Source organism: Zootoca vivipara, chromosome 9 (genome assembly GCF_963506605.1).
Source record: "Zootoca vivipara chromosome 9, rZooViv1.1, whole genome shotgun sequence".
Lineage (NCBI taxonomy): Eukaryota > Metazoa > Chordata > Lepidosauria > Squamata > Lacertidae > Zootoca > Zootoca vivipara.
The window spans coordinates 34,725,762-34,745,403 of NC_083284.1; the positions used below are offsets into that span (position 1 = coordinate 34,725,762).

At 42.3% G+C, this 19,642-nt stretch overlaps 1 protein-coding gene across 1 annotated transcript in view; it reads right to left on the reverse strand.

Moving 5' to 3' along the window:
• SLC7A11 (solute carrier family 7 member 11) overlaps positions 1 to 19,642 on the reverse strand; it is a 69,486-nt gene that overhangs the window by 19,627 nt on the left and 30,217 nt on the right. The window lies entirely within an intron of this gene.

The window sequence follows — 19,642 nt, forward strand, 5'->3', positions numbered from 1 at the left end:
TTTTTCCTCAATACTTTTTTCTCTACAGGTAGCATAAGATTTGTTTCTGAGTCAGTGGGACACAGACACTCGAAAGAATAATCCTCAAGCTGTAGCTTCACGTTTATTTATGAGATCAAAGGGACTGGACCTGGGAAGCTAGGATTCATATCTGAGCTCAGCTATGGGCCATTGGGTTGCCTTAGGCAAATCATTAGCAGCTTCAGTTCACCTTCTGAAAAATGTTAATACTTATCTCAAAGAGTTGCCTCGATGATGAATGAGAGGATGGCTCTAAAGCACTTGACACATTTAAAGTGCTTTATATAGATTATTAATAACACTACTCTCTTCTGGCAACCCGAATATTACTGGTTGGGTGTAAAGTACAGCTCCAGTAAATTTCCAGCAAAAGATATGATTGGAAAAATCGGGGCCATGAGAAGTGTGTGTAAGTGGGATCAATGTATTAATGAAATTCCAAAAGTGACAGTCACCACAGAATTAAATATAAGCCATATCAGGGGAAAATCAAAGATTTCAGCACAATCTCACAGGGGGACCTCATAAGATACCATGGATAGCACTGAACATAAGCAGTAAGACACACAAACAAGAGGCTATGATATTTCACACCCGAAAAGCATGATGATCCTGAATGAACACAATATAAGCTATTTTTTTTGAGGAGGCACAACAGTTCACTAGAACTCTAAAAGGCAGAATTCAAAATGCCCTATGTTAATGGCTTTGTAAAGTCACGTTGCCATTTTGAGGACAGCACAAAGGCATTACAATACAAAAATCATGCAATAAAAGCTGATGATCTGTGCCCTCAAAACCAGTCTGCAAAATCTACTTGCTCCATCCAGACTGGCGCTTCTCCCATCACCTCTCAAACCCATAAAACAATGTTGCACCAGCTGTGTGAGTGCTGTTGCTGCTCATCATTCACCCCTGCATCCTACCTCACCTGAGTTGAGGCCTAGACATTGTGGGTAGCGGAAGATGGCATCCACAGCAGCCTACTGGCATGGCACTTCTTCCCTCAAGCTGTGCTTATGCCATGATAAACCAATCTGCACAGTCTTGAATTGTCAGATTACACCCTAGAAATTCTTCCTATCCTTTTAAAGCAGGGATGGGAAACCATTTTGGGGCAACCTTCCAGGGGCCACATACCAGTGCTGGTCAGGGCCACATGTATGCCATCTTGGGTTCCAAGATGGTGGGCCCTTGAGCAACCTCCAAAACAGTCCTTCAAATAACCCGGTCCCAAAGACATCTAAGGTAGGCATTATTACCCTGTCGGCAATCTCAAGCTCAGCCAGGCCACCTTTTCAGCTCCATATCTTGGACACTCTGCTCACATTTACAGCACTTATCAACCTTTAGAGAAAAAGCTTGGTGAGACACCTCTAGTACACATCTTAACGCCATCTTCTCTAAAAGTAAAAGTGGATTTACAAAGCAACTGGGGAGAAAGCACTCTCAGACCTGCATGTATTTGCCAGGCAGAGTCCAGGCTCATTATGCTGAGTAGCACTAACCCCTGCTGACAGACGGGTGGGGGTGGAAATATAAGAGTCAGCAAGTGCCATTCATTACTCTCTGCTAAAAGACTGAGACTCTCCAGGTCCCCAGAAGCCTTGAGCAGCATAAGAGGTTTCGTGACCTCTGAGGTATGAATGCTTTAATGTAAAAGTGGTACCTCGCCTGCCTTCTTTCACTCTCTCAATACGACCAAGTCCCTAAGGGGATGCGATCCATTAGCATGTAACACCAGCCAGTGTTACTTGTTAGATGGTGGCATACAGCAAAAAGAAAAAAGAAAGAAACCTTTGACAAAAAGCAACAACTAATATTAATATGAAAGACCTGGTTTCAGCAATGAGACGTTTTTATTTTCACCTTAAAAGTTATACTTCCCTTTCAATCACTGGGCTGTGCATTAGCCAACATCACAGCTCTGGTGCTAAAATACCATCTAGCACCTTTAAAAGACACCCTTTCTCTCACCAAGGTATTAAATTGGCGAAAGTATGCTTTGTGTACTGACATAGTCATTTTAAACTGAAATTCCCAGCACTAATTACTGATTCATCAGTTAATTAATTATTTGCTGTTAAATTCCTTTCTGCGTCTCCAAAAGCATTCATTGCAAGCAAGTAGCAAGTAGCTGTGTCTGTTATCTTCCACACACCCTGAATAGGTACATGGGCATACAACAGAACATTTTCTGGGGTACAAACAACTCCCCAAAAGGAAACACTGAAATAGAAAGCATTTAAAAGAAAAATTACAAATGCAAAATGTCTGGAGATGATGATGTTGATATTTCTTCTGGCAATCTTAATTCTGGCTTGGGATTCATCCAGTCCAGCCTTTCGCCTTGTTGTACTCCTTTCCCAATTTTGAACCAATCAGTTGTTCCATATCCAGTTCTAACTGTAGCTTCTTGTCCCACATAGAGATTTCTCAGGAGACAGATGAGGTGATCAGGCACTCCCATTTCTTTAAGAACTTGCCATAGTTTGCTGTGGTCAACACAGTCAAATGCTTTTGCGTAGTCAATGAAGCAGAAGTAGATGTTTTTCTGGAACTCTCTAGCTTTCTCCATAATCCAGCGCATGGCTACAATTTGGTCTCTGGTTCCTCTGCCCCTTCGAAATCCAGCTTGCACTTCTGGGAGTTCTCGGTCCATATACTGCTTAAGCCTGCCTTGTAGAATTTTAAGCATAACCTTGCTAGCGTGTGAAATGAGCTCAATTGTGCAATAGTTGGAGCATTCTTGGCACTGCCCTTCTTTGGGATTGGGATGTAGACTGATCTTCTCCAATCCTCTGGCCACTGTTGAGTTTTCCATATTGAGTGTAGCACCTTAACAGCATCATCTTTTAAGTTTTTTAATAGTTCAGCTGGAATATCATCACTTCCACTGGCCTTGTTATTAGCAGTGCTTTCTAAGGCCCATTCATACCTGCCAAGTCCTGGACGGAAAAATCCGGGATCAGCAGCCCACGACACCGGAAGTTGCGTAGACGCAACTTCCGGTGGTGCTTTGCCCTTCTATGGGCACCAGAAAATGGCAGCACCAGTGCCGGAAGTCGCTTCTACGCATGACCGGAAATGTGTAATAGCGACTTCCGGCACCGCCGCCGCCATTTTCTAGTGCCCATAGAAGGGCAAAGCGGCACCAGAAAAATGGCCACTGGCAGAAGCAGATTTAAGGGAGAATATCAGGATAAAAACCTAAACGGGAGATCGCCGGGAAACGGTAGGAAAAAAGGGGTTTTCCCGGCGAAAACGGGATACTTGGCAGCTATGGGCCCATTTGACTTCACTGTCCAGTATGTCTGGCTCAAGGTCAGCAACCACACTACCTGGGGTGTACAAGACCTCCATATCTTTCTGGTATAATTCCTCTGTGTATTCTTGCCACCTCTTCTTGATGTCTTCTGCTTCTGTTAGGTCCTTTCCACTTTTGTCCTTTATTATGGTAATCTTTGTACAAAATGTTCCTTTCATATCTCCAATTTTCTTGAACAGATATCTGGTTTTTCCCATTCGGTTGTTTTCCTCTATTTCTTTGCATTGCTCGTTTAAGAAGGCCCTCTTGTCTCTCCTTGCTATTTTTTGGAAATCTGCATTCAATTTCCTGTATCTTTCACTATCTCCCTCGCATTTTGCTTGCCTTCTCTCTCCCGCTATTTGTAAGGCCTCATTGGACAGCCCCTTTGCTTTCTTGCATTTCCTTTTCATTGGGGTGGTTTTCGTTGCTGGCTCCTGTATAATGTTACGAGCTTCCATCCGTAGTTATTCAGGCACTCTGTCCACCAAATCTAAATCCTTAATAGTGCTTCTTATGGCCCTTCAAACAGAACGCTGTCTGCTGCAAAGCAGGACATCTGGCCATCCTATTGCTACTTTTCTGGCAGCATTTAGTGTACCCCAATGGAAAGTCTTGCCTTTCCTTGTTAACATAAAGCAATGCCTCATAGCCGTTAAGCAATGGGATTGTAGTTCCTGTTTTTAAATTAAGCAGGTTTGGGGTGATTACCCAGTAAAAATTACTGAATCAATCTACCATGTCAAAATAAAACAAATCCAAAATAAATTGGGACAGTATCGAGTGAGCTTTGCAGTAATGGCCAGAAGTTAACGTCACAACTGAGTAAACCTTAATCAGCAAGCGTCTTATGCTCTTTCACATAGCTACAATGGCAGCAAATGAAGTCAGAGCCATTATTCTGTATTTCCAGACCATTTACAACTTTAGCATGTCAAAAGAATTACCACCAGAGGCATTTCAAGATGTTTCTGTATAATATTTTCCTACAGGAACTTACATAAAGGATCTCAAGTATCTTTATTTTAAAGAATGAGGCAAGCATTCCTATGTACTGTATATGTGTGTGTATGGAAAAAGCAAATAATAGTAATAATAATAATAATTTATTATTTATACCCCGCCCATCTGGCTGGGTTTCCCCAGCCACTCTGGGTGGCTTCCAACAGAAAAATAAAATACAGTAATCTATTAAACATTAAAAGCCTCGCTAAACAGGGCTGCCTTCAGCAAACAAAGCCTTCTCCTCCCCACCCCACCCCCACCCACCCCTTACTCCCCATCATTCTAGCCAGCACAGTGTGGTTTATGAAGGGAAAACTGTGCCACTCCTTTCTTGGCAAAAAGAGGGGGGGGGAGAAAAGATATCCCAGATTATGGGCAAAGGAGGGGGTTCTGTAGAGTTGCAAGCGGGATTATGAGAATAGCTGGTGGCAAAAAAAAAGTTCTTTGCCAGGCCAATATATATGATAATTCCTTGCATAATATAATCCCCTTTCAATTTCCCTTGCAGAGATTTCAGGAAGCTTCATATGCAACACGCAACACAATGGCACCTACCAGTGTCATGTGTCCATACAAAAATAAATTACAATGGATAGATATAAATTATTATGGCAAGTTGGTCACATTCTTTATATTCTCTTGAGCACTTCTGGGTAATATTCAAAAGCATCCTCAATCCAGTTTATACATGGCCTGTGAAAGAGGAGAAGGTAAAATATGGTCTGAAGCTCAACATCAAAAAAACCAAGATCATGGCTACTGGTCCCATCACCTCCTGGCAAATAGAAGGGGAAGAAATGGAGGCAGTGAGATATTTTACTTTCTTGGGCTCCTTGATCACTGCAGATGGTGACAGCAGTCACGAAATTAAAAGACGCCTGCTTCTTGAGAGAAAAGCAATGACAAACCTAGACAGCATCTTAAAAAGCAGAGACATCACCTTGCCTACAAAGGTCCGTATAGTTAAAGCTATGGTTTTCCCAGTAGTGATGTATGGAAGTGAGAGCTGGACCATAAAGAAGGCTGATCGCCAAAGAATTGATGCTTTTGAATTATGGTGCTGGAGGAGACTCCTGAGAGTCCCATGGACTGCAAGAAGATCAAACCTATCCATTCTGAAGGAAATCAGCCCTGAGTGCTCACTGGAAGGACAGGTCCTGAAGCTGAGGCTCCAATACTTTGGCCACCTCATAAGAAAAGAAGACTCCCTGGAAAAGACCCTGATGTTGGGAAAGATTGAGGGCACAAGGAGAAGGGGACGACAGAGGACGAGATGGTTGGACAGTGTTCTTGAAGCTACGAACATGAGTTTGACCAAGCTGCGGGAGGCAGTGCAAGACAGGAGTGCCTGGCGTGCTGTGGTACATGGGGTCATGAAGTGTCGGACACGACTAAATGACTAAACAGCAACAATGTATAAACTTGGAGCAGGGCCTTCTGTGTAGGTGCCCCTTTTCTGTGGAACAGCACGCTAGTTGCGGTGTGGCAGGTGCCCACTAACTGCATTTATAGAACCAATTGAGAATGTATGGAGATCTGGATGAAAACAGAACATATGCTGGCTCTTTTTAAAGCCTGCTGCTCTGCCCACACACATAATTTCAACCCATCATTCTACACTGCTTATTTACAGAAAAAGCAAGATTGCTCTCTGTTAACCTAAACTCTCTCCTCCTGCATTCTTCAACTCAGAGCATACATTATTACGAAAGAAGTTATTACAGTAGCTTCCCACCCTTCCTCTTAAGTAGTGTCCTTCCCCCTCACCTTTTGCAACAGTGAATTAAATGGAATGTGATCACAAAGGACACAAGTGCCACCCTCCAGAATAATCTCGCACAAACAAGCTAGTTGGGAAGGCAAGGACTGTGCTTTATATTTTAAAGATATGTATTTACCCGTACTCCTGACCCTTACCGATGCATATTTGAAATGCTAATGTGTATATTTCCTGTAATTTTTATTACAGTAGCCTTAGGCTATAAGTGATGGTTACGTTGGTTATTATGAAAGTGTAAAAAGAAAAACATTTTGCTTTCCCTTCAGTGACTGTCAATACATTTCATTCCTAGCGTCAATGAATGTTTATGGCCTTGCAGCAGCTCATCCACTCTAAATTCAGGAAGCTGTGCAAAAAGATTCTTCTCACCCAACATGAACAATACAGGGGAGAGGGAACAGGATTGCAGATTCTGTGCCAACTTCCACGAGTTCATTTGAACGTGTCAAGCTCAGGGGCAGCAAATGTAATCCTGCTCTCCATAGACTCACAGAATGCGAACATGTCATATGAACAGATAGCAACACTCACAGGAGCCAACTCCTAGGGGCTGTGGGGGCTGCACCCCCCGATAAAATATTTGAGGGGGCCAGGGGAGGCAAAGTTGATGGGCATTGCCATTCAAATGGTGTGCATGTCATGTGGTCGATTATGTGGGACAGGACCTACCTGCCCCCCCCCATATTTTATTCAAGTTGGCACCCCTGGCAACACCAGGACAGAAGAGGTGCGAATAAAACTTTGACCCCAAACCTCTATGGCAGGGATGGGGGAACCTGTACCCCTTCAGATATAGCTGGACTACATCTCTCATCACCCCACACTGTTGGACCAAACTGGGTTGGTGGGGAGTTAGAATCCAATAACATCTGGGAGGCCACGGGTTTCCCAGCTCTACTCTATGGAGTAATGGAGTAAGAAGTACAGCACAGCAATCATAGTTATTTGCATCTTGATAGTAAGATAGGTCTTATTCTCCATTATGTTCCTGGTTGTACCTGGTCAGATCTGAGGAGGAGGCATTCCCAATCATATTGCAGACTGGCAGGATGCCTTCTTATTGCATCTTGAATGTGGCCTTCTCAATAGTGGTACTCACTATCTGGAATAGCTGTCCATGTGCTGCTTATGAGGCATAAACAGTCTCAGGTTTCAAATGCCTCTTTGTTCAGGCTTTCCCTGGCTCATAAGGTCCATCTCTCTGCTCCATTTTATTAAGTGATGTTCTGTTTTTGTTGATCTATTTCTTCATACTTTTGGTCACAATACCAGCTTTTTTATAAAAAACAACAACATTGTAGATGTTTAAAATGAGACTCCATGAAGGGGATGGGAGGAAGTCTCGAGATTCGGAGAACCTCTTTACACAGATATGTTTTTACTAGTTTGTGTTTATTTGAACTTTGTATTTGTAAAACCAATAAAAATGATTTCATTAAAAAAAAACCATCAACATGACCTTATTGTGTTTTATGTAAACCTCTTAGGGATTTTGCATATTGAGTGGTATACAAATATTATTAGTAAATAAATAAGACAAAGCAATTGAAGAATAAGAGGTGGAAATGGGACTAGAAATGCAATTTTGTCTTTTGAACATACCAGAGGGCATTCCCATTGAAGCACCATGACTAGGGACAACATGTATTTCTTTCAAATTATCCATACCCCATGGGCACAGACTTGAGTGCACTTAGTGATATTTTGGCTTCAGCGGCTTATGGTATGCACTGTGATGGAAAGCTGAAATAAATTCATATATAAAGGAGTACGGGAATTTATTGTGGCAACTTTCCAAAATATTTCATTAAGGATGCATTAAAAATCCACCACATTCAGATCATTAATCCAAACAGGATCAAGTGGTTCTAGCTTTTCTACACTGAACAGCCCCAAGACACATCTTTGAGCACAGATTTCCCAAGCCTTAAAAACAAATAAAAGTATGGTGGCACAATTACAAAAAGGATGAAGGAAAGAGTGAGAAATATTTTATTGCACTAGATTCTCATGTGAATTTGGAATGATTAAATCTCTGAGCACCTGATTTATGAGCAAGAATTACAGCGCCCCCAGCCAAAATCATTTTAGTAGGGAGAGTGTTGGGGGTGAGAGAGAAAGAGAAGCTTACTGAAGTTTAATATCAAACTTACCGGCAGCATTATATGAACAGCACTAGGCAATGAACTGGCATTCACTCTTGTGGACCTTAGAGGTAGAAATAAGGGCATTTGAACCAGGGAAAGAACAGATTGGGTCTCACAGCACTGGGAAGCTGAGCCAAGAGAGACTGTATGCCACATATCAATAACATCACAGCCAGGGGAAAGGGATGGGAAGCATAGCAAAGGGAGGATGATCGTATTTAGAAATAAACTAGTCTGTCAGATTTCAATTTCCTGCCACTGTAATTATTGCAGCCCTTTGCCTGCAGATGAGCTTGTGACATAGACTGCTTTGCGGGTTGTGTTTATCATGAAAATCTGCTTCAAATGTTTGTAGAAGACAAAACCCCAAACCTCTTCATTGCAATAGAAGAGGCTGGCTGGGCTGCTCAGCCTGTCAATTACACTGATGGAGCTTTTGAGACTAGTAATGGGCATACAAAACATTTTGTTTAGATGTAGTACAGTACCGGTACAGAGGAAAAGGTTTCTAATAGTTCTCTCTCTCTTTAAAGCAGCCCTGTAGTTTAACAATAGATTTTGATGGCTCCAAAATACAATTACTTGAGTTCATAGAGGCAAAAACAAAATAGAATCACCATTTTCCAGTTTGTTACATTACGCTCCATCATCGCTAACAGAGCTGCCAACAAAGATCACAAGGTCTTCTGCTGTATCCTGCCATGTGCATTGCAATCCTATACATGTCTACTCAAGCAGAAGCCTCATTCATTTCAGTGAAACTCACAGTCAAGTGTACATAGGATTGCAGCATAATAGTCCAGCATGCACTGAAATAGTATCATTCAATAATTAATGGAACATAACATAGGGATGCAAACCATGTTGCTAGAATACAACTCCTACTACTGATCACTGGCCTTGCTAACCAAGGCTAATGGGAGATGAAGTACAGCAGCACCTGCAGATTCACAGGTTTGCCATTATTAACCAATCAGGCTCATGGCCAAACTACATGTTGCACTTAGCATGCTTTTTTAAAAAAAGTGTGTGTAAGCTAATCCTTTTTCATTTTGAAGAAGAGGCAGCTGTCAGGGAACCAACACAATTTGCCCACCAAAATCCTGCCAGTGGTTGCAATTTTCCCACAAAGGTACTGTTTGCCATAAACAGCACCTTCAAAGTCACACAGCAGCTGGTGGAGGGGACAGTCATCATTGGGGAAACCAGCATGGAACCCCACTCCAGTTCAGGAACACTGGGACCTCTTTGGGAGATTTTCCTTCAAATTAAAAGTGGCAAGCTTAATCACATTTAGCCCAATCAGTAGTCCTATGCTGGCATGAGGAAATTTCCTCTGCACTGTTTTCCTTTCAAGGGATGCACATCCCAATGTAGACCTCAAGGAATGTCTCCACTCCCCACATTCAGCCCGGACACTGAGGTCCGGCTCTGAGGGCCTTCTGGTGGTTCTTTCACTGCGAGAAGTGCAGTTGTAGGGCATGAGACAGAGGGCCTTCTCAGTAGTGGTGCCTGCCCTGTGAAATGCCCTCCCATCAGATGTGAAGGAAATAAACAACTATCTGACTTTTAGAAGACATGTGAAGGCAGTCCTGTTTAGGGAAGTTTTAATGTTTCATGTTTTTAGATCTGATGGAAGCTGCCTAGAGTAGCTGGGGCACCCCAGTCAGATAGGTGGGGTATTATTATTATTATTATTATTATTATTATTATTAGCCTATTTTTCTCCACCCCAACACGCCAACCTGTGGTAAGGTAAAGGTAAAGGGACCCCTGACCATTAGGTCCAGTCGTGACCGACTCTGGGGTTGCGCGCTCATCTCGCATTATTGGCCGAGGGAGCCGGCATACAGCTTCCAGGTCATGTGGCCAGCATGACAAAGCCGCTTCTGGCAAACTAGAGCAGCACATGGAAACGCCGTTTACCTTCCCGCTGTAGCGGTTCCTATTTATCTACTTGCATTTTGACATGCTTTCGAACTGCTAGGTTGGCAGGAGCTGGGACCAAGCAACGGGAGCTCACCCCGTCACAGGGATTCGAACCGCTGACCTTCTGATCAGCAAGCCCTAGGCTCAGTGGTTTAACCACAGCGCTACCTGTGGTAGAACGGCCTAAAACAGGTATGAAAAAATAATGTAAGAATAAAAGATAATAATGGCAACATTTGCACCAGAACTGGGACCATACTAAAAAAAAAAAAAATCCTGCTTTCTGAAAACTCAGTGGAAACAGAACTACTGTATCATTTACCAAGAAAGGAAGTTTTTAGTGAAGGCATTTCAAATGAGAAAAATGGCATTCACAGGTACCTGGAGGGGCATTTATTAGTTAGCATTAAAAGAAGTCTCCAACGAAATGAAATGAAAGCCAGATTTCTAAATAGTACTGGGCTGCAGTGAAGGTGCCCGTCCAGCAAACAAATGAATCACCTTGAGAGTGAGAGTGAGAAAAAGATATACAGTTTAGACATTTCTCAGCAAATATGATCCAGAAGCACATTAAAGAATTTTTTCAAGAAACACTTCACTTCTTTCATAATGCACAACAGCAAAGAAATTCCAAGGTAGCCTAATATATGTAGCATGGCACTTGGACAGCCCTGAAATGTGCTTCCATTTTAAGCAGTTGCCATCTTTGAGTATCTTTGTTATTCACATTAGAACAAGGGTGATGAGCCACAGGAAATTGCTCTGAGGGATCCATCAATTACTTTATCAGATTTGGAGAACAGACAAAGATAAGCATATAGGCTGCCTTTCTTCACTAGGATAATACCATTGCTCTAGATCAGTAGTTATCAACTGATGGGTCACTGTGGTCCCAAAGTGGATTACAACCCAAATACAGGTGGGTTGCATCAGCAATGCAGCAACCATTTTCTTCTTTGTTGCTGTGTGAAAGATGCAAGAGGGGAAATAAAGACAGATTGAAAAAATAAATATATATGGGAAGAGACAAAAGATGGGGGGAAATGAAAAAGTCAGTCCCTGTGTTGAAGGTTGGATTTAAAGGTGGGTCACAAGTTAAAGGTTACTGCTCTAGTCAGCCAACAACACGGCTTTAGTGATCCTTATATGTGTGATATACAGTGTTATGGGATTATCTGAATATTGCAGATGGGACCACTGTTATGGTTTTCATTAAGGCAATGCCTGGCGAAAGACTGGGACTTGACAAAAGGAATGCTTATGTCCCCAAACAGTTCTCAATGGCAGAGATACAGAGGTCTCCAGAAGGTTGTGAATGGGGGAAGCCATCAGAAGTCTGAGAAAGGAACACACCTTCACTACCCTCCCCCACCTAAAGATCTGTGTGTAGGGTTGCCAGACTCAATAGAGGACAGGACTTCTGTGCCTTTAATTGCCCTGCTCTCTTTTGAGTCTGAAAACCTTAAAGAGAAACCAGCAGACCCTTTGTTTAATTTCCAAACAAAGGGTCTGCTGGTTTCTCTTTAAGGTTTCCAGACTCAAAAGAGAGCAGGGCAATTAAAGGCACAGAAGTCCTGTCCTCTATTGAGTCTGGCAACCCTATGTGTGTGAAGAGAAGAATGGAAGAGTTTTAAGAAGCAAGATGGAGAGGAAGATGGGGGGCAGAGTTTGTGAACTGAAAATATAGGGGGCACGGGAATTTCTCTTTGCAGAACTGATGTGGAACAGTGAGTTTACAGTTGAGCAGGATGGGGGAGAGAAGGGCAACAATGGAGAGATTGGGGAGACAGTAATTTTTATTCGTAACATGAATATAGGGAACAGGAAGACAGGGCTCCTATACCTTTAACAGGTGCATAGGAAAGGGCAATTTGATTCAGCAGGTGCAGACTTTCTCACTTGTGTGCCAAGCTACATCTGCCAAAAGGTTCATTTTCTATGCATCTGTACTTTAAAGTTAAAAGCACAAGTAAAAGTGCTTAAATAAATAGGAAGGTCATCCTTTGACCCTGAGCAGCCTACACTGGGACAGCTGTTTCAAGATCTACCAAATTAACACATTCATGACAGCTATCAAAGATACCCATGATCAGTGCTTTTTTCTATGAAAAAAGTTTAGGGCTACTCTCATTTTGACTCAAGAAAACCACCATTTCATAGTTGAAATTGGGGTAATAAATAGAGTAAATGGGCAAAAGTACAAAGATTCAAAAAATGTTTAGGGGTATATGCACCCTGCGAACCCCAGAAAAAGCACTGCCCATGATTATAAAATATAAAGGATAGACTTTTACCATTGATTTCAATTCTATTTAAAGCAATTTTTTAAAAGGCTACAAAATGTCAATAGTATTTATTCCATGTATCTGGAGGGATCCATAATCTCTGCAGAAAGCAACATAATAAAAAATAATAGTCTTCCAGAAAAGCCTTTATATCTCTGACTCCTTCATTCGAAAGTAGGATTCTTCAGTGATCAGTCCTCCTCCTCCTCCCCCCTGGAATTCTTAATTCATATTCCTACCCAATATAACTGTCCCAAAAGACCTAACATGATCATAAGCTTTGATCTAAAAGTGCTCTTAATTCAATTTAAACCATTTATTCCAGAATTTCTGAACTTCCTTCATCTTTCTATCAGGGAATTCAGTGTTCTAAGTCTAGATGGATTCCCAACTAGAGATTCACAAAGGATTGCACAGCTGAGTTCTCAGAATTACTAGGAATTTTTTAAAAAAATTCTTCCAGGAGAGTTTCATAACAGCCAAGGTAAGAGCAATTTGTCTGCAATTGGCTCCGTATAGCTGACAGAGGAATTTAGCCTTCGCTGTTTCTGTGAGAGAGATCAGCATGGCCATGGGCTCTCAAAAGATAAAATATGAAGCCACCTGCCCTGCAATAGTTCAGTGCTGCTGTATGAAACTTAACAAGCAACAAGTTCCCTTTTTAAAATGGGTACAGTAGTACCTCGGGTTAAGAACTTAATTCATTCTGGAGGTCTGTCCTTAACCTGAAACTCTTCTTAACCTGAGGTACCACTTTAGCTAATGGGGCCTCCTGCCGCTGCAGCACCACCGCCACGTGATTTCTGTTCTCACCCTGAAGCAAAGTTCTTAACCCAAGGTACTATTTCTGGGTTAGCGGAGTCTGTAACCTGAAGCGTCTGTAACCCGAGGTACCACTGTATTCTAAAAATCCTTACTACCCCACCCCCACTCCCAATGCAAAGTTTATAGCAGGTATTTCTGCTAGGGAAAATGAGAGATATGAAACACAAGAGATTGTGTTGCATGTGATGATGATATTTATTTATTTGTTTGTTTGTTTGTTTGTTTGTTTATACCCCACCCATCTGGCTGGGTTTCCCCAGCCACTCTGGGCGGCTTCCAACAGAAATATTAGAATACACCAATTTCTTAAAAGATTAAAAGCTTCCCTAAACAGGGCTGCCTGTTCAGATGTCCTCTAAAAGTCTGGTAGTTATTTTTCTTTTTGACATCTGGTGGGAGGGCGTTCCACATTTGACTGTTAGCTTGTGCATTCAACCAGTTCTTTGTGCAGTAATCATGCACTGGGGGCCAAGGAAGCAACCAATTAGCTTAGGGGATGTTACTGGACTTCAGCAGCCTTAGCTAATATGGCCAACAGTCAAAGATGGTGGTAACTGTAGTTTGGCAACATCTGTAAAGCCACAGGTTCCTGGCCCCAGGTTGCTGGCCACCTCATAACAATGGAAAGGAGATAAAACAAATCCCTGACCTTGGGTAATATCCAATGTTAATCCATTGATTGCAACAAGTTCTCCACGATATTTATGGGCAGCAATACTGCAGAACAGGATTTGCCAAAAAATCAGAAAACTTGGCTATGAGAAAGTTCTGTTAGAGAAATGTTGAACAAAGCTCTATTTTTAGGAGTCCTGTGTTGAATTTGAAGATTATCAAAGGGAACAGAAGCTATTCATTGTTAGTTTTTTAAAATTGGTAATGATGCTAATTTAAAATTAGTAATGAAAACACACACTGCTCTCCTGGGCGTTTCACAACAGCAGGGCAATATCAACTCCACACACACTGAAATTCTTGGGGCAACAATACCAGTAGCTCCACACCCGCTGATATTCTTCAGTTGGGTCAGAAACACAGAAAAGCTCTTTTGCAGGGGACTCAAATGCTCAAGAAACTGGAGAGCATTCAAGACATTTCACACATTTAAGCAGAAGCAAGACTAGCTCCAAAGTTTGCAGTCACCAGGGAGGTGCAGCCAATCACAACTTGGGGAATTGGTATGTATTGGGGCGGGTCCAAAAATTTGTTTGCTAAAACAAATTCAGTCCAACACGGTACAAATCCACCGCTGCTGCAAAACAGGAATTCAGAATCTGGACCAATAAGTGAATACAAAGAGCCACTGTCTTCAGTGAGTGGTCCTGTCAGTGTTCTGGGATCTCATGACGTTGCCTACTGACATTGGCCTTGAATGTGAGGATACAATTCTTTCCTGAGTTGCTGAAAGTCACAAGTATTGGTCAGACTCACCAAAAGGTGTGTGGGGGGGGGGTGTTTGCTTGCAAACAATAACTTGCCCATCGGGGCGGAGGAAGGGGGGTGATGTAGGTGCTGGCCGCCCCGGGTGTCACCACTGGAGATGTGACAAAATGCCAGGTGGCACTCACCGCGGGGCCTGCAGCGCGGCTGAGCCACGCGTCTCTCCTGGGAGAGACGCTGTGGCTTGAGCGAGCACGGGCTCCATGCTGCCCAAACAGTCCGCCCGCTGCCTCCTCCCCAGCTGTACGGCGGCTGAGTGGGAGGAGGCAGGCAGACTCTGGAGCAGCCAGGCACCCGAGCAGCTTCCTCCGCTGCTGTTTCCCATCCAGAAAAGGGCCATTTTTTCAATGTAAAACTTTGTGGGTGTCTGACTGTTACTTGGATTAATGAATGCTGTGAAACATGATCTTGTGGTTTTTGACTGGCCCTACTGTATACTATTAAGGGACGTGGGTGGCGCTGTGGGTTAAACCACAGAGCCTAGGGCTTGCCAATCAGAAGGTTGGTGGTTCGAATCCCCACAACTGGGTGAGCTCCCGTTGCTCGGTCCCAGCTCCTGCCAACCTAGCAGTTCAAAAGTACTTCAAAGTGCAAGTAGATAAATAGGTACCGCTACGGCGGGAAGGTAAACGGTGTTTCCATGTGCTACTCTGTTTCGCCAGAAGCGGCTTAGTCATGCTGGCCACATGACCTGGAAGCTGTACGCCGGCTCCCACGGCCAGTAAAGCGAGATGAGCGTCGCAACCCCAGAGTCACCCGCGACTGGACCTAATGGTCAGGGGTCCCTTTACCTATACTGTATACTATTAGCCTTTCTCCAAAACATTTTAATCTTGTACGTACAGTACTTGTTATGACCAAAACAAACAGTTCTTGACTGAAATGAATATTCAAGCAGCCCAGAATTTTCTTTGATCACAGACCAAAGATTGCCATGGTGACATCTGGACTCTTGGCAGGCATATCAACACACCCTTTGTCACAGATAAAGTGTACAAAGGCAAACTATCTGCTAAAGAGAACCTGCACATCTGTAATTTTTGCATTAAAATCCAGAGACTATTGCCGTTGAAGCTGGAAACAGGAGGTTAGAAAGTCATCTGATCTAAAAGTGCTTTGGGCTCTTTTCTCAGAAAAGCAATTCAAAAAAAAATCAGATAGGTTTTTCAGAAAGTACCCTCCAGTGACTGAGATTACTAAAGCCTTAAAGCTGCGGCTGGAGATAATCTCCATTTCCCATGATATGATATTTCAGCAAATGACTCTCTTCACAGACAACAAAATCCAGAAACAGAAAGCTGAATTTAGGACAAGAGAACAGGAAAACAACAGAAAGTGAGGGGGAAAACCTCTCTCCATCCCAAATATTATAGTCCCAACTACAATTATTGGCATACGTCATATTTTCTCAAATTGTGACCCAATTTGAAACAGCCTGCCAGCCCATGCTGCATCAACCACCCAGGTGCCCACAAAATGCCTTCTTTTGCAGTCTCAGTCAGGTAGCAACAACTGATGGTTTCTCAAGCTTTTCTGGACTACCCTGTATGGTGAGGGGGCCATGCTCAACTCGGTGTGGCACAAGTTGTACAGGGCTCTTATAAACCATTTCTATAGTGCCCTTCACAAACATATTGCCAAGACCCAGCAGGAGACAAGGTCACTAGTTCATGCAGACTGCAAGTATCGAATGTGCTTTGGACGCATATCTAACCCCCCTTTGGAACTGCCAAACAGATGTACCCTAAATATACACATTCTGGTCAAGCAGGAAAAGCAAAAACATTTGACAGCGCCTCCCACCATGCACACATACACACTACTACACCCCCCCACCCTAATTTTCGTTTCCTTGTTTTGTAATGCTAATTGCCCCCATCTAGCTTGCCCATCTGGTTTACGCAATCTGCTGTAATTACTGTTACTGCCATTGGCAGGAAGTTGTTGCCACTTCCATCTGTGCTTTATGTAGCATTAACTACCACTGGCTCCTTCTACTGCTGTTGCCCAAGTAGTATCCAAGGATTAATACAAACAAACAAGTTCTGTGTTTTTTTTTAAAAAAAAACAAACCAAATCAATAGTACAGTAATCTTCTTTCTGTACATTTCGGTTAAAGCAATAGGGCTACATAGCAAAATGAAACACCTTCCTCACATTTTATCCATATTGTAAATAGAAATGAACATAAATGCACAAATATTAAATACTATACCAGTCCTCCACAGCTCACGTCGTGCTAAGGCTGTGATCTTACACTGGTAGGGGTAAGCCCCACTAAATTTACTTCTGAATAAACATATCTAGGATTGTGCTGTGAATGAAACTGTTTTTTAAGTTAAATTCAACTCAACAGTCCCATCACATGTTTGTCTCTATTTGTTTCATGCAGCCCCACCAAAACAACAATTCTTCAGATAAGTTCTGTGGGTGCCAGCATGAGAACATGCATAGTATTTATGTATAGTGTTGACAATGGGAATGGTATCATGCAGGCAAAAATAATGGGTTAAAAATAAAAGACACTGCACTTTTGTTCAACCATCTAAAAATCTTTATGGAGTGTTCAGTCCAAAAGTTGCCTGTATTTTGGATCAGTTGGTCTACTCTAGATGTGTACATTAAATTGCATTAAAGTGAAAAATATTTTAAATTAACATTACTATAGTCACTTTTCAAACAAATTATCTCATCTCCTGTTGCCTTTTCAAAGGCCAGTTAAAGCCTTAGCTGCCAAGTTTTCCCTTTTCTCACGAGGAAGCCTATTCAGCATAATGGAATTTCCCTTAAAAAAAAGGGATAACTTGGCAGCTATGGTTAAAGCTCAAATGCCAACTTGCAAAAAGAGTTTATTGGTAAATTATAAAGTTCTAAAGACAAAGGGCCGTAATGGAAATGCAAACAGATCGTTAATATTGTTAGTGTTGGGTGACCAGCCAGATTTGCTGGGCAAAAAAAATAACAATGCTCCTTTTGGAAAGAAATGTTTTGTTTTGTTTTGTTTTGTTTTGTTTTGTTTCAGGAAATTAGTGTTATAAGAAACACACTTGCTGAATTTCTATTTGTACAACTATACGTGACTGTACTGTTATTAATAATGACCAGGTATATAGGCATAAAATGTACCTGCCAAGTTATTCTGCTTTGTTTATCATACTGGGCAGGTTATCTTTCTGGTTAATATATTACAAGTGCATGAAGAGCTGGCTGCTTCTGAAACTTCAGTCAAAGCCTCGATTTCTTATGGCTTGAAGAATATTAATCTCTAATAAAAAGCAGAATTGTATTAAAACTATAGTCCTATTTAGGCATTAGGAAGAGGGCAATATAAACACAGGAGAGGCACAGCAGGGGCCGGCACAAGGAGCCTCCATGGATATAAAAGGTTTCCCATTTCAGATGGTGAAGCCAACAAGAACAGTGACGAGTAAAGCTCATATTCACTGCATTTAAGAGTTTGATTTGCCCTCTTCCCAATGTTTTAGGAGGGCGGATGTATGTGTGCATTGAAGCCTGACTAAGTTAATCATATTTATGACACATTAAAATGAATGTGAAAATTTAGTTATACTGACTTAAGTCCCATCAATTTCAATCAGTGGAAATTAAGTGCTACTAGCTTAGTAACCTATGCATATCCACTCCCATGCATCCCATTTTACCAGAGTTGGATTACTCATCATTGGAACGTGTCCAGAAGAGGGCAACCAAAATGGTCAAAGGCCTGGAAATGATGCCTTATGATGAACGGTTTAGGGAGCTGGGTATGTTTAGCCTGGAGAAGAGAAGGTTAAGGGGTGATATGATAGCCATGTTCAAATATATAAAATGATGTCGTATAGAGGAGGGTGAAAGGTTGTTTTCTGCTGCTCCAGAGAAGCGGACACGGAGCAATGGATTCAAACTACAAGAAAGAAGATTCCACCTAAACATTAGGAAGAACTTCCTGACAGTAAGAGCTGTTCGACAGTGGAATTTGCTGCCAAGAAGTGTGGCAGAGTCTCCTTCTTTGGAGGTCTTTAAGCAGAGGCTTGACAGCCATATGTCAAGAATGCTTTGATGGTGTTTCCTGCTTGGCAGGGGGTTGGACTGGATGGCCCTTGTGGTCTCTTCCAACTCTATGATTCTATGATCATGCTTGGTCTGATGTAGGGAAGATCCTCCGTTTAAACAGAATGCTCATTCCAACCTAATCTTGGAAGCGTACCACACCTTATCCTGAACATGCAATTGACCCCACACTCCATATAGGTGGACTGGGAGAAGAAAAGCTAAGGTTCCATGCATCATGACTGCAACAGAGGCAAAACAGATGAATATTTTGTCCCTACAGGATGCCACGTGACTACAGGCTAGGTTTGTGTGTGTATTCCAGCTTCCATTTGTTATGGGATGGTCCATGGTAAAAGAGATGTATTTTTCACCCAAAATTCCAGCAATTAAATTTTACTTATAGGACAGCTTCCTCCACTACACCTGAGGATAGCAGTCTAGCTTTGGAGGCACATGGCAGTCTATAAATGACACACAGCTCTCTTGTTCAACGTCTCACTGCCATTACTCCCCAGAATTTGACACCTGAGGCAGCTGCCTCACTCTGCCTAGTGGTATAGCCAGCTCTGTATGCGATAGGACCTTTTCAGTGGTGGCACCTTGCCTGAGGAACATCCTACAAAGGGAGATTCAAGTGGACCTTCTAGAGTCCTTTAGGTGGATAGCTAAGACATATTTGTTCCATCAGTCTATTATGGCCTTGTTAACTGTTTCATATTGGTTTCAATGTTCTTCAGTATTTTATCGATGTTTTATTGTTCTATGTTGTTTGGGGTGGGGTTCTTTTTGGATCAAAAGGGTACTACAGAAATGTTTATAAAATAAATGCAATAAAATCTCCACACATACAACA